The following is a 12,916-nucleotide window of genomic DNA, read 5'->3' on the forward strand; positions in this document are numbered from 1 at the left end:
CCGTTGCACTCTCCTTCGCAGCGGCGCTATATGGACGCTCGCGAAGCTCAACGTAAACGGCAACGCCGGCAAGCGTTGCACTCTCCTTCGCAACGGCGCTATAGACGCTCGCGAAGCTGAACGTAAACGGCAACGCCGGCAAGCGAATCTCAAAGCTGCGAAAGCGCGCGTTCGCTGTGCTTCCGTCATTCTCTCTCTGTGCAACGGTGTGCGAAACGCCATAACAACGTCAACGTCGGCGCTATAGTTGCAGCGGCAGCGCCACCGCCGCGGAGCAGAGGAAGGCTCGGGAAGCCGAACGTAAACGTCAGCATCGTCAAGCGGTAATTCAAACGCCTCGACAACCACCGTCTCATAAGTCACATAAGAGAAACGGAAACTCGATGCGCACCCCCTGCGATGTTTTCGCATCCCACTATATGGTTACCCGTAATGGGAGATGATCTGTATATTTTGAACATGTACACCTACGGCACGCCGCTGAAGGCGATCGCGTATATCCGTGCAAACGCAAATTTCTATTCAGAGGAGAAAAATATGGTGGTTACAAAAATAATAAAAGCAGCGCGTTAAAAACTCAGAGTCCCTTATGCATTCACCTAAGACAACCTAAGCACCACACCTGGTTTTGCACTGCCTCTAGCCCCACTTTATGTCATGTGATGACGGCATCACGAGACGTTACGTCACGTGGCGTCACAACAAGATGTGACGTCATGATGACGTCACAATTTTTGGCGATCTGTGACCATATAGTGGCGTCATCACGTGGTGATGATTCTTTGCATCACTCGTGCTGTGCCCGACGCCGCGGGACGCCTATGCCGCCGACACGGAAGGCCGACGCCGACGGTCGATTTTCGCGTTTGATGAGGCATGTAAAGCTTCCACCTTAAAAGAATTCCTGGATTCGACATGCCAAAACCGCGATGTGATTATGAAGCACTCTGTAGTGAGGGACACATTAACGTGGGCTCTCTAAAGGGCACCTAAATCCAAGTACACATGCGTTTTTGCATTTCGCCCCCATCGAGATCCGGCCTGCCGTGGCGGGGGGAACCCCCGACCTTGCGCTTTTACACGTCCTCAAGTTATAGCACGTCATGACCAGCGTCGGTTATAGGAACGTGAAGATGCAGTGGAATGTGCGCCGGCTTTCCAGCTTTAAATGTTTTGTATGATGCATTACATTCTGTACGACGTCAGTGCAGAGGGCCGAGGCGGACGTACTTCAATAGCAGCGATTCTCGTGAACTAAATGTTACGGAGAGCGGAGGCACTGAGTGCAGCTGCAGCGCGATCATGTGGGCTGATGTCGGTATACTGAATTCTTAGCTTGTCAGCTGCGAAGAATTATGACTCTCACACCTGCAGATGTCGTTTTCTCTATAGGAGATCTCTGACCTCGGTTCGATTATGCTCTGTGCAAGCTTCCGAAGCTGTTGTATTTGTCAGTGAATCACCTTGCTGTTAGCGCTCGAGGCAGCGTTGCATCTCACACATTCGTGCGAGAAGTATATCGTTTAACGAAAAAACTTGTGGCGAAAACTGAGAACGAGGAAAAAGAACGAGAGAAAGCAGGATAGGGCCACAAGTTTGTCATTAAGCTATGCGCCAACTCCCCCAGCGTTATACTCTGCTAAAGTATACATCATTGTGTCGGGCTGCGACTCCATGCCGCGATGACGCAGCAGGGAAAAGGTTGTGCGCTTCAGGTGGCAGTGCAGTACTTAATTACATGTTGATGAGGAGGCCGTTTAATTTCGCGTTTGCGCGAGTTCCGCTTTCGAGAATGCGGGAGCCGATACGAACCGTTTTATTTCGCATGCAGGTGCGAAGAATGCAGAAAAGACACATGCGCGCGTGCACTGAGTGAAGCTAAAAATCTGGGTGACGTCAACATAATGACTTGCTGTTTGTTCCTCACGTGTGAGAAAGGCAAGCGGATCATTCGGGGAAGTAGCTAGGAGGCATTTTTTCTTGAGCCCACGTTCGAGGCACACGCATTTACTGTGTCGCTGCTGCTTCTTTTCACGACCTTTGTTGACTATAGCTATGGAATGCTTATTGTTATTTGATTCAGGCGCCATTGAGAAAAATAAAAGATGAGGGGTGGGGGGGGGGGGCGAGAATATGTAAGAGTGTGGGCAGAGCAAGAACCAACTATATGTCAAGACAAACCAAACACACAACAAATCAATGATAAGATAGTATAATAGTTTATTAGGATTACATTCGCCAGTTCTAACATGCGGGGCTGAAACATGGAGGATAACAAAGCAACTAAAGAAAAGTTGAGGACCACGCAGCGTGCAATGGAATGAAAAATGATAGGAGTAAGATTAAGAAGTCGGAGGATGGCAGAATGGGTCGGCAGTTGAGATCAAGCGAAAGAAATCTACTTGGGCTGGCCCAAGTAGATATAGGACAGACAGCCGGTAAGAGCAACCAAATGGTTACCAATTGGATGGCAAGCACAGACGATGAAGGCACAGAATTAGATGGATTGACGAAATTAAGGAGTTTGCAGGCATAAAACGGAATCGGCTCGCACAGGATAGGGTAAACTGGAGACCATTGGGAGATGCCTTCGACCTGCAGTGAACTGAGAGAGGCTGAGAAGGATGATGATGATGCTGATGGCACTACGCCATATAGTGACATGATGATGAGAAGTTGAACAAGGCATGCCGCTGGAGCATACGTTTCCACGTCTCTACGAGGGGACTTCGCCAGTGTCACTATACCGTGTTACCTAATGCATCGTGGGAATGTTCATTCATACCGATGGTTACTGTATATATTGACGGTGTGGTGTCTCCGTTCTTGCGACGTGGGAGGAAAGAATGCATCGTTGCGTCGACTGATGGGAGGCATTTCGTGAACTTTAGCGGGCTTGCTACTTCTTAGAAGGGTTTAAAGGTTGCCCTGTGAGCACACGTTCGATCTTCCATGCACGAAGCAACTCTGCTGCGCACAGGTCGATGGGGAGCAGCTTATTCGTTGCGATCTCTAATATGCCACGTGCGGCACCCGACCGCGAGAAAGAGAAGTATTCGTATATACGTAACGGAGCACCTGGACGTGCTGCGATGCGACTAGATACCTTCTGTCGACGTAAAAGTATGATTGTGTCGCTCTCGTCAACTTTCCTCCTGCTTGCGGGCGTCCGCAGACCTGATTTGCGAGCTTCGATGAAAAATCGGCTTTTGGATGACGCGCGTCTCTCCCGGATAATCCTCATTTACTTCTTATTACATTTTTTTTTCTTTGCAAGGATTATTCGAGCGTCTCGTTTTCTTTACACCCCCCACCCCCTTTTTTTTTTCCTTCCTTTTCACATCGTCGTTGCCACAGCGCCGTGTCGCCAAGTGGAAAAGTTCTCTCCTCCGCACAGATATTCCCGAAAACTCGTGATGATGGTGGCTGCTGTTTCCTCTGACGACACGCTTCTCGACTCTTGGCGCGTGCGGGCTCACGTGAGCACTGCGATTTGCATACGCATGCAAAGAGCCCTCTCTCTCTTCGCTGAAAGTGGGCGTGGAGTCGCGCAGTCTAGTGCTCTTTTCGTTTGCCAAGAAGAGATGAAGGAGAGAGAGAGAAAGGCTATATCGCTCTTTGGTTTTTGGCCGCATCCACGTCCGCTATTTACGTCCCCTTGGCGGCGAAGGCCGCAGGAGGTGTCTCCCCGCGTGCTTGTACCTGGAGCCCCGACTTCTCTCGCGGCCAAGGACGATCTCCTAGACCTTGGGTGAATCGTCGACGTGGCAAAGAGGCCGCGTTTCCTCTCCAAACACCGTCGCTTCCTTCGACCAGTGTGTGCGTGCGTGTGTGTGCGCGTGCTATGGTCAACGATGGCAGCAGAGCAGGCTGCGGCCGATCGTTCTCTACTAATTTTTCTTTTTTGGTCGCTTTGGCGCCTTCTCCGCGGAGAGTTGCACTACGAAGCCGCGTTGTTGTTGCCAGGCGCTCCTCGCGCTGTTTTTGTTTCGCCGTCCGGCGGCCTTGCTTGAGTTGATGGAGGCTCTCCTCTATCTGCGCTGATTGACCTCACGTGCTCGACGTCAGACCCCTCTCATTCTTGAGCGCCGTAGGTTGAGACAATCGACCTGTAATTATAATGCGTGTTTACCAAAGGCGCGAATAGCCGGGAAATGGCTTTTATGCTTTTGCTTAGCTTTTCTTTCTGTTCTCCTTGTTTATTTTCTTGCTCCCCTTATCTTGACGACGCTTATCCGTTCTGACGTGTTCAGTTATCTCCTCCTCGCGCGAGCGGCGTTGCTCCAGCGTTGTTGCAGCAAGAAGTTTATTCGTCGTCACGGCAATACCAGTTTGCGGACTGTAAACCTGGTAACTTACTCGCTTTAATTTCTTGTCAACGTTTATCTTCCATAATGTCATTCCTTGGCGGTACTTAACGTGTGATGCGTGCTGCATCAGCGTATTCACGATGTTCCCTTTCTCTGAAGTGTGTGCATGAAATAAAAATAAATAACATGTACGTGGTACAGATAGAGAACACGCGCGTTATCGGGTCTCAAACAGCCCTCCTAAATTCTATTCTCGTGCGAGATGTCTGACGCTGTGTTGTGTAATTAAAGCACATGTTGCCAGTGTGCACATCGATATAAATTTCCCTTGCACTTCGTAGCCGGTGCTTCTGTGCGTGCTGCAAAACGCGTCGCGGAGGCTGAATAACAACATTGCGCGCCCGTGTCTGCGCAGGCAACTCACACGCTGCGCCCAGCACTCGAGTCGTTAATTGCGTGCCTCGCGGTGTTTGCCCGCGTCAGCTAGCGCAGACACGGCACTCTCGCCCAACTCACAGCCCTACGCGTAAGAACCTTGCACTGGTTATTAGCGCTGGCACGAGATTCGATTCTGTGCCTTGCATGAGATAAGATTTGTTTGACCCCAGGAGTGGCAGTCGGGTCAATGCCTATGAACGCACTATGCGTAATCTAGCTATATATCAAACAAATTCAGTACGTTACACCGAAGGCTGCTGCTCGTCTCAACCAATGGTCTTCTGTGTGTTTTGAAAAATAAAAAACAAGTCGCTCTATACTGTGAAGATTCCGTAACTTGGAAGTAATATATATATATATATATATATATAATATGCTAGGCGCCCACGTACGTGCGATGTCAGTGCACGTTAGAGGAAACAAGATGGTCTAAACTGCCAGAGCTCTCACCTACGGTGTGCTTCGTAGTCATATCGTGGTTTTGGCACCTGAAAGAACCCGCGAATTACAAGTTACACAGAGTTTGTTAATTAGACAGCTAGTTCAGGGGGTGTACATAATTGCGTCTACAAGAACGCTGACATCCGGATGTTGAACGCTTCCGGGGAGTAGAAGAGATCGTGTGAAAACCATGGCTTTTCGTGCGTCTTTGCTACTTCGCTTGCACCGGCGGTGAGTGAATTCCGTTTCGTAATGTTGTCTTTCTCTGCGCAGTTGTGGAGACCATGGCCCCAGCAGCGGTGTCGCCGGCATCTCTGACCCGTTCGTCGAGCGTCCCGTGCGCCAGTTGGACGCTTCAGCCGAGCCTAGACCCGTGACCGGTTCTTCTGGACTGGAATTACGCGAAGGGTCGATCGAGGCACTGCAGTATATATACCCTGCTGCCCGCCTCTGTCGTGCGTCTGTCCCGTTCGTTTGGTGTGCGGCCGTAGTAGCCTCCCGTAGCAGGCACAGGTGAGCGCTCCACCGTCTCATTGTCTAATTAATTAGTAAGTTGATGATGCACGGGTCTACAATTAAGCCGTCGTCGCCACCTACGTGCAACAGGCCTCAGGCCTGGCCGACCACCCGACCTTGACCGCTGGATTAGTGGACCTCACCACCGCTCGTTACTGGATTTCATACACGAAGCAAATTTATATGTGTATTTCTGAATAAATATTATGCCTAAGGGCAGACTTTCGAAAAAAAAAAAAGTTGATGATCTGTGGTTATTACCATACACGTGGTGGGAGGTGACGGGAAAAGGACAGATTGAAGAGTTCTTCGACACTATACAACACCCCATAGTGATAAAAACAATGGCAGAAGCTTTTTGCATATCATCATACTCTTTAACGAAACCATCATAATTTTTTTTAATCTGGTTCTCACGCAAGGTGAAAAAACAAAAATCAATAAAGGAGAGAAAACACTGCACAATAGCGGATGTTAATTTTTAGAATCGCGATGGTGATTTATTTTTGTCCGTGTTGGTTAGCCTGTCTCAAGCTAACCAAGACGTACGCAGCAAGTCCGTCGCTTCGAGAAAGGTATGAAATTAAATTATATCTTCCATGGGGCCTTCTTTGTAAGCGCATAGTGCGATATTATTTCCATGCAAGAATTGCGTGGCGGAGCCTTTACAACTTCTGTCAGAAGAAATTACTAGACTCGAGTAATCAGGCGCTGTTTGTAGCAATCCATTAACTTCACCCATAGTGTGCGAACTTACAGCGGCGTTGCGACCCGTGCTCCGCTCTTGCGTCGTTACTAAGTTCTTTCTCTATTTGTGGAAGCCGCTTTGCTATAGCTGTAGCATAATTAACTGGGAAGGCTCAACTGAACAGTCCTAATTAGTGCGTCATTATAAAGCGATTAGTCCAGTGTTAGTATAGTTATGGTGTGCCTGAGCATGGAAAAATTCTTCAGAGAAATCAGAAGCATGAGAGTGACGCTAAGCTTACAAAAAATAAGAAATAAAAATAAGGGCCGGGAATTGATCGAGGGCTCGTTTCTTCGTTATACACGCAACCAAGTGGATTCAACAGAAAATTAAAGGGAGCTGTCTACCGTCCTTCAACGCTTTTCTGTTTTGTACCGCAATAGAAAGCGTACCGCGTCTGAAGTGTGCAGCCTTGCAGCGGTTTCTCTGGAAAGTGAGTAGAAATTTTTAAAACAGAATTTTTCGATCTTCGTTCGGTCTTCCATTGGCGTGAAACATGTTTGGACAACACTGGTTGGTGGACGCGATGACGATTGTAGGGCCGGTAAAAATTAAAACCGAAAGCACATGCGATTTCTGTAGGATTACTTTATTTTCGCTGAACACTATTGTAATGAATGTAACAGTCGTTTTCAGCGCGCTAGCAGTTAAATGATGCCTTGTTATACGATTACAGAACACTTGTTTTACTGTAATCGCAGTCTATGCGTTCATTTTATCACTGCTGCCGCAGTCCAAGCCAAGTTGATTAATCAAAAGCAGACGATAAATGCACGCCCTCACAGCGCAGCACATGTGAGACATCCTAACAACAATACAGCGGCGCAGTACGACCAGCGCGGAGGGCCGCATGGCATAGCGCACGAGTTGAAGCAGACGAAATCGAAGACGGCGCCGCAAGCAGTGCCACCGGGCGCCTTTTTGGATGCGCGAGAAAAAAAAAAAATTACTGTGACGCAACTGAAAGTTGCCTCAGGTGCGTAAAATACAATTTCAAGTTATAGATGTTTGTTTTTAAAGGGACACTAAAGAGAAACAATGAATTGGTTTAGATTGATAAAGTGTGCTCGGATAACCCTTGTGTAGTTTGTTTCACCACCATAGGTTTATTATTATAGGAGAAAACCAAGTTCAAAGTTTCATTTTTAAATTTCGCGCCGAACTTTGTAATTCATGACGTAAAAGACTTCAAAGAGCATTTAACGTATTTTGGCGCCACTGGCTCGACGAAATTTCCACAGACTCGTTATGTCAATTCTCTGGCCCCCTCAGAAAACAATGTACTTCGATTTAACCGATTAGGAACTACGTAGGCCCAAGCAGGCGCCATCAAAAATATGTGACGTCACGGCAAATGGTGCGGGAATTCCAAGGTGGCGTCGCCACCTGTATTTTCTTTTTGCGCGTTTTCTCGCTTATTAAGCGTCTTCGCGCAGAAAGCGTGGTGTTTTTGGTATCGTGGAAGACTACTTTACCAATGCGAGAAAAATCGTTTTGCTCTTTAGTGTCCCTTTAAGCAAAATAAGTCTGCCTGCGAGGATTTTTTGTCCTACCAGTAGATTGACCACATCGCTGTTGGGTGGCGCTAGCGGTAATTCTTTCACGATTTTCAACATCAAATTAAAAATATAATTCCTTTTTTATGGGGCAGAAGCATGCTCGTTGCCGGCGATGTGACGAACGATCTTCTCATTTTCACCACAATCAGAAAATTTTTGTCCGAGCGGTAGACAGTCCCTTTAAAGGAAATTATAGGGGACATAATTTGTTGTTTTTTACTGTGGTGCAGTAATTGTGACATAAAATTGAGATGAAGTAAAGTGTATGATAAAACAGCCTTTTCCGTCGGTGGGACCCGAACCCACAACCTTCGAATAACGTATTAAGTAATAACCCCCCTCCCCCCTTTTCTTTTTTTTTGTGTAAAGACAAACATTACTTTCCGTGCACTTGCTTCCTGCCGTAAGCGCGCACGTTTACGCTTGTGTTGTTATTGGGCGCATTGTTCGTTCGTTTTCCCCGTTCCTCTGCGGCGGGGTGTGCTGTCGGCTTCTCACGTTCGCAAGCGGCGGAAGCGCCAGTCGACACGCCAGTCCCGTCGCGCATTACGCGCAGCTGCAGGGCCTTCCCTCCCGTAGCAGCCGCTTCGAACATAACGGCGCGATGCAGCTGTGGCCCGATTTATCCAGTACACCGGCCGTGGATCGATCATGTTTGACGAAAAAGCCTTGAGAAGAGAGAGAGATTTTGATTGTGGTCCCGCATAGAGGAAGGGAGGATTAGGAGAGGGCATATATACCGCAACACGACCAATATGAAAGAAACTCGCCAGGGTCACTTATGCATTCACCTAGCACGACTCGAAGGCGAAAGCCAGCTTCTTTTTCTTCTCAGTCGATGCGTTGATTCTGCCCCGCCACCCTGTGAAAGCTTTCGGAGCCTAACGTGGTTTTACACTGCCTCCGCGATCGGCCCACCTTTGACAAAGCTACAATGTAATGAGATGACTTCATCACGGGACGTCATGACGTCATAATGACGTCAGATTTTGCCGATCTCTGACGTCATAGGGACGTCATGTGGTGAAGTCCGATGATGACTTTTTGCATCACTCGTGCTGTCCCCCACGCCGCCGACGGCCAATTTTCGCGTTTGATGAGGCATCTAAGGCTTTCGTCTTAAGGGTTCACGTCCCAAAACCACGATGTGATTATGAACGATGCCGCAGCCGAGGGCTCCGGAAATATTTGCCATCTGGTGTTCTTTAACGTGCACGTAAATCGAAGTACACGTAACGTGCACGTAAATCGATGGAGGCATTTCGCCTCCATTGAAATGCGGCCGCCGCGGCCGGGATTCGATCCCGCGACCTTCGGGTCAGCAGTCGAGCACTGTAACCACTACAACACCGTGGCGGGTGCCGCAACACGACTGAAGCCAAAGAGAAGAGTATAGGCCCAGCACGTGATGGTGCGGAAGCGCAGCCGAGCGAACATTTCGAGCAATGTTCTTTCTCTCTGTCTCTCAGAAGTCACGTGTGGTGCCGATGCTGTGAAGGTAAGAGAGAAAGGAATATAGGCTTCAATGAGAGTTCGCCTGCCAAGCCTGGATGCGTGACGTATTGCTCTTTCCTAGTTTATTTCTTCCTATAAGTTCCGACTTGGTTTACGAGCGAGCACAGCGCCGGGGAGAGAGATTCCGCGGTTTCTCCCAGCGTGAGGTGTCTGCATGTCATGTACACGTACACGCGTGCTGAATGAGCGCAGGAAACGCCGTGTGTACGAAACGAGCTGGCTGTGTGTCAAACTATCGTTGTATTCGGCCGCTTCGTTGTATTGCGCACGGAAAACCCCTCGCGTCCTCAGAACGGTGGGACAGTAAGTCGCGCGTGCGATTCATGGTTCCTACGCGCAGGGACGGAATGCTTCTTCTGTGATTATTGAGGAAAGGAAAAAGGCACCTAATTTCTGTCTGCCTTCAGGCGACACGGCGCAGTGCCTTGTAGGGGTGGGGGTAAGGAGGGAATGAAAGAATAGTAGGAAAAAATAGAGAGAGAAGTGATAGAGCCATCCATCCAACGAAGAGAAAAGAGGACAGGAAAGATGTGGGAGACGATCACGGGAGTTCAGGGACGGGACCACGAAACACAGCCAGAGGCACGGTGCACAACATCGACGAAGCGGCGAAGGCCCCAACGATGAGCGGCGCACGGCATAGCGGGCGAGGCGACCGTCACGGGGCGCCGATCAGCGAGAGGTACGAGGAGTAATCCAGGACATCGCGGCCGGCACGTCCGTCTTGCTTGAAATCCAGCGAGCGAATCCCCGGCGGAATGCGAGAACCCTCACTTTGTACTGAGGAGCTGGTGTTCGAAACTGAACTGGTGCTCCGCACAGCGCAGTGTCCACCACAGACAAACCATACAACGCTGTAACGTAAATGATCAGCCGCCTTACTTATTTGCCTTTTGCTTATACATCAAAAGAGTAAGATACATTGTTTCGCCGTTGACTGTAAAAAAGAGCGAGTAAAAAGGGTGCCTTTTTGCCCCACTCTAATAACCGTGATCTCTCGAATTATCGCCGCGCGCCCGGCACTTCCAAGTTACGAACGGCGTGAGCGCCATCAGTGGTACGTAGCATTATTGATAGGAAAGTGGCAAGCGCAGAGTTTTCAAGAAAGGAAACGCAAGCAAGGCAGATGATGATTATTGTTTGGGGACGAACACACCATTTTTACACCCTCTTTTATGTTGGTTGGTTGGTTCCTCAGTACTTTGGCTCAACCCACTCCGTGGGATAGGCCATGAATCGGACGGTGCCTTGCTTAGGAAACTAATTCACTTAGTGAAGGAAAAAGTTGAAATGAAATGTTTAGCCTTTACATATAAACTCGCAAGATTTAAAGAACGGAAAAAAAACGCCTATATGGAAACAACAACAACAGTAATAAAAATAAATATATACAGTTGCATATAAGACAACTGAATTCATCTACACTCAACATTCAATTATTTTGGATTCTCGTGAAAAATTAGAGACAGCGTTGAAAACGCTCCTGTGGCTAAAACCAAATATGGTTGCCCCAAATGAAAGACTCACCGGAAGTGACAAATTCAAGCCCAACTTCCGCAGGGGTTCTTCTAGTAGTCTTTTCTTTGTGTTTTAAATCTGCGGCACGTCAAAAAGAAGTGCTCCAGAGATTCCCTCTCATTACAGCGGAGGCATAACGGTGACTGAGCCAGACCCGACCTGTGACGGTAAAAGTTCAGTGGTGGGACTCGACAGCGTAGCCTTGTAATTAGTATTTCTTCCTTCCTAGACGAACACCACCTGTTCTTCCAAGGAAACTTTAGCTGTGGGAAATCTGATGAAAACAAAGGAGATTTATCGAAGTTATTGGCCGTGGTACGCTTTTCAAATCTCGCTGCTGTGACATACGCTGACGTGGGCAATACAGACAAATCGCTAGCTTCGTTTTCTTCTTCTTCTTCTCTCTCTCTCTCTCTCTCTCTCTTTTGTAAGAGCCTGAATCGCTTTCTCGCTCTATCAGGCTTAAGCGAGCGAGATGTATCCTTTTCTCTAGCACTACATGTCTGTCGCTTCTCGCCTTTTGGTCGCATATTTACCCCCGCACTTGAAACAAGCCTGGCGATCTGTAATCGATAAAACGTTTCAGACGGTGTCGATCAATACCTCTCGTAGGAACATGTCGTCGCTTTCTACCGTAAATTGCCGGAGCATTGCAATACACTTGTTACTCGATCTTTTCCGCGCACTCTGTATACCCGTAGACGAGCAAGAAAGGGGCGCTTAGTGACGTCACTGTACTGTTCCAGCGCGGAACGACCGACCCACGCAGGAAGCCGTGCAACCCTATACTTGGAAAAGTGGATTACGCGGTCGCCCGTGGTTATATATACGATGGAGGATTTCCCGAGCGGCGCGGGGAGGGCGGCCGGAAACTACGGCTTTCTTCTCGAACGTTCCCCGCCCCGCTTCTGACGGGCTAACTTCCCGCCGCAAAGACGAAGCCACTCGCGGTGGCCTCTTCGCCGCGTTCCTCGTTTCGACAAAACAAAAGAATGGGACGCGTCGCGCAGCGTTTTCGAACGTCAAGCGTTCTTTTTACTTTTGGCGATGTTTCTTTGTGCCGTGCCTTCGGCGTTCGACTGCACGCTCCTGACGTCGAGCTTGAGTATAGGCATTTTGCTGGCTGGTGGGGCATCGGGTGTACTCAGCTTGCTGCTTTGGTCACATAACTGTACAGTCGTGAACAATATGATAGGGAACGCCAAATTCGTGTTCATTCAAGTATTACTTGTAATGCACCAGTATGGATGGGACGAATTAAATAGCACGGGATACCTTTCAGCTTGGCTGTTTAGTGTTATGAACACTTTTTCGATTGCCAACTGCGTTTAGCCGCTAAGACAAAGGTAATTTGAGTGTTCCCTCTCATGTTGCTCACGACTGTACGTGAGCGCGTGTGCAAAGGTCCTAATACAGTGACTTTGCTAAGTGTAATTCGAGTAACAATTGCTGATGCCTCGCAGCATAATGGTTGAATTGTCTACAAATTCCGCGGGATTTTCATTATTATGTAGCCCAATATCTCGTCTCTTTGCTAAGTGTAATTCGAGTAACAATTGCTGATGCCTCGCAGCATAAAGGTTGAATTGTCTACAAATTCCGTGGGATTTTCATTATTACGTTGCCCAATTTCTCGTCTCTTCTTTTTTTTTTCTGTGGCTCTAACGCTATGCCTGTGGGATAAATAGTTAACTGATAAGCCAAATGCATCAGTCACGGGGGCAGGGTAAGAATGCGTTCGTTAACTTTTTCCCCCTCCCTCAGTGCACAGTTAGCCCCCTCCCCCCCTGTTGTCTTCGGGTTGACGGGAATGGTATACGCCTCAGAACTGACTGTTTAACTGCTGCTGGGTTATAGTATAGGTGAAAACT

At 48.4% G+C, this 12,916-nt stretch overlaps 1 protein-coding gene across 1 annotated transcript in view; it reads left to right on the top strand.

The window, feature by feature from the left end:
* The window catches only part of LOC119393790 (protein FAM214A-like), a 109,823-nt gene that overhangs the window by 43,862 nt on the left and 53,045 nt on the right, over nucleotides 1-12,916 (top strand). The window contains 1 exon segment of the mRNA XM_049416363.1: nucleotides 5,463-5,702. The gene's annotated coding sequence lies outside the window, so the exon portion shown is untranslated.

The sequence above is a fragment of the Rhipicephalus sanguineus genome, chromosome 5, assembly GCF_013339695.2.
Source record: "Rhipicephalus sanguineus isolate Rsan-2018 chromosome 5, BIME_Rsan_1.4, whole genome shotgun sequence".
In the NCBI taxonomy this organism is placed as follows: Eukaryota; Metazoa; Arthropoda; class Arachnida; order Ixodida; family Ixodidae; genus Rhipicephalus; species Rhipicephalus sanguineus.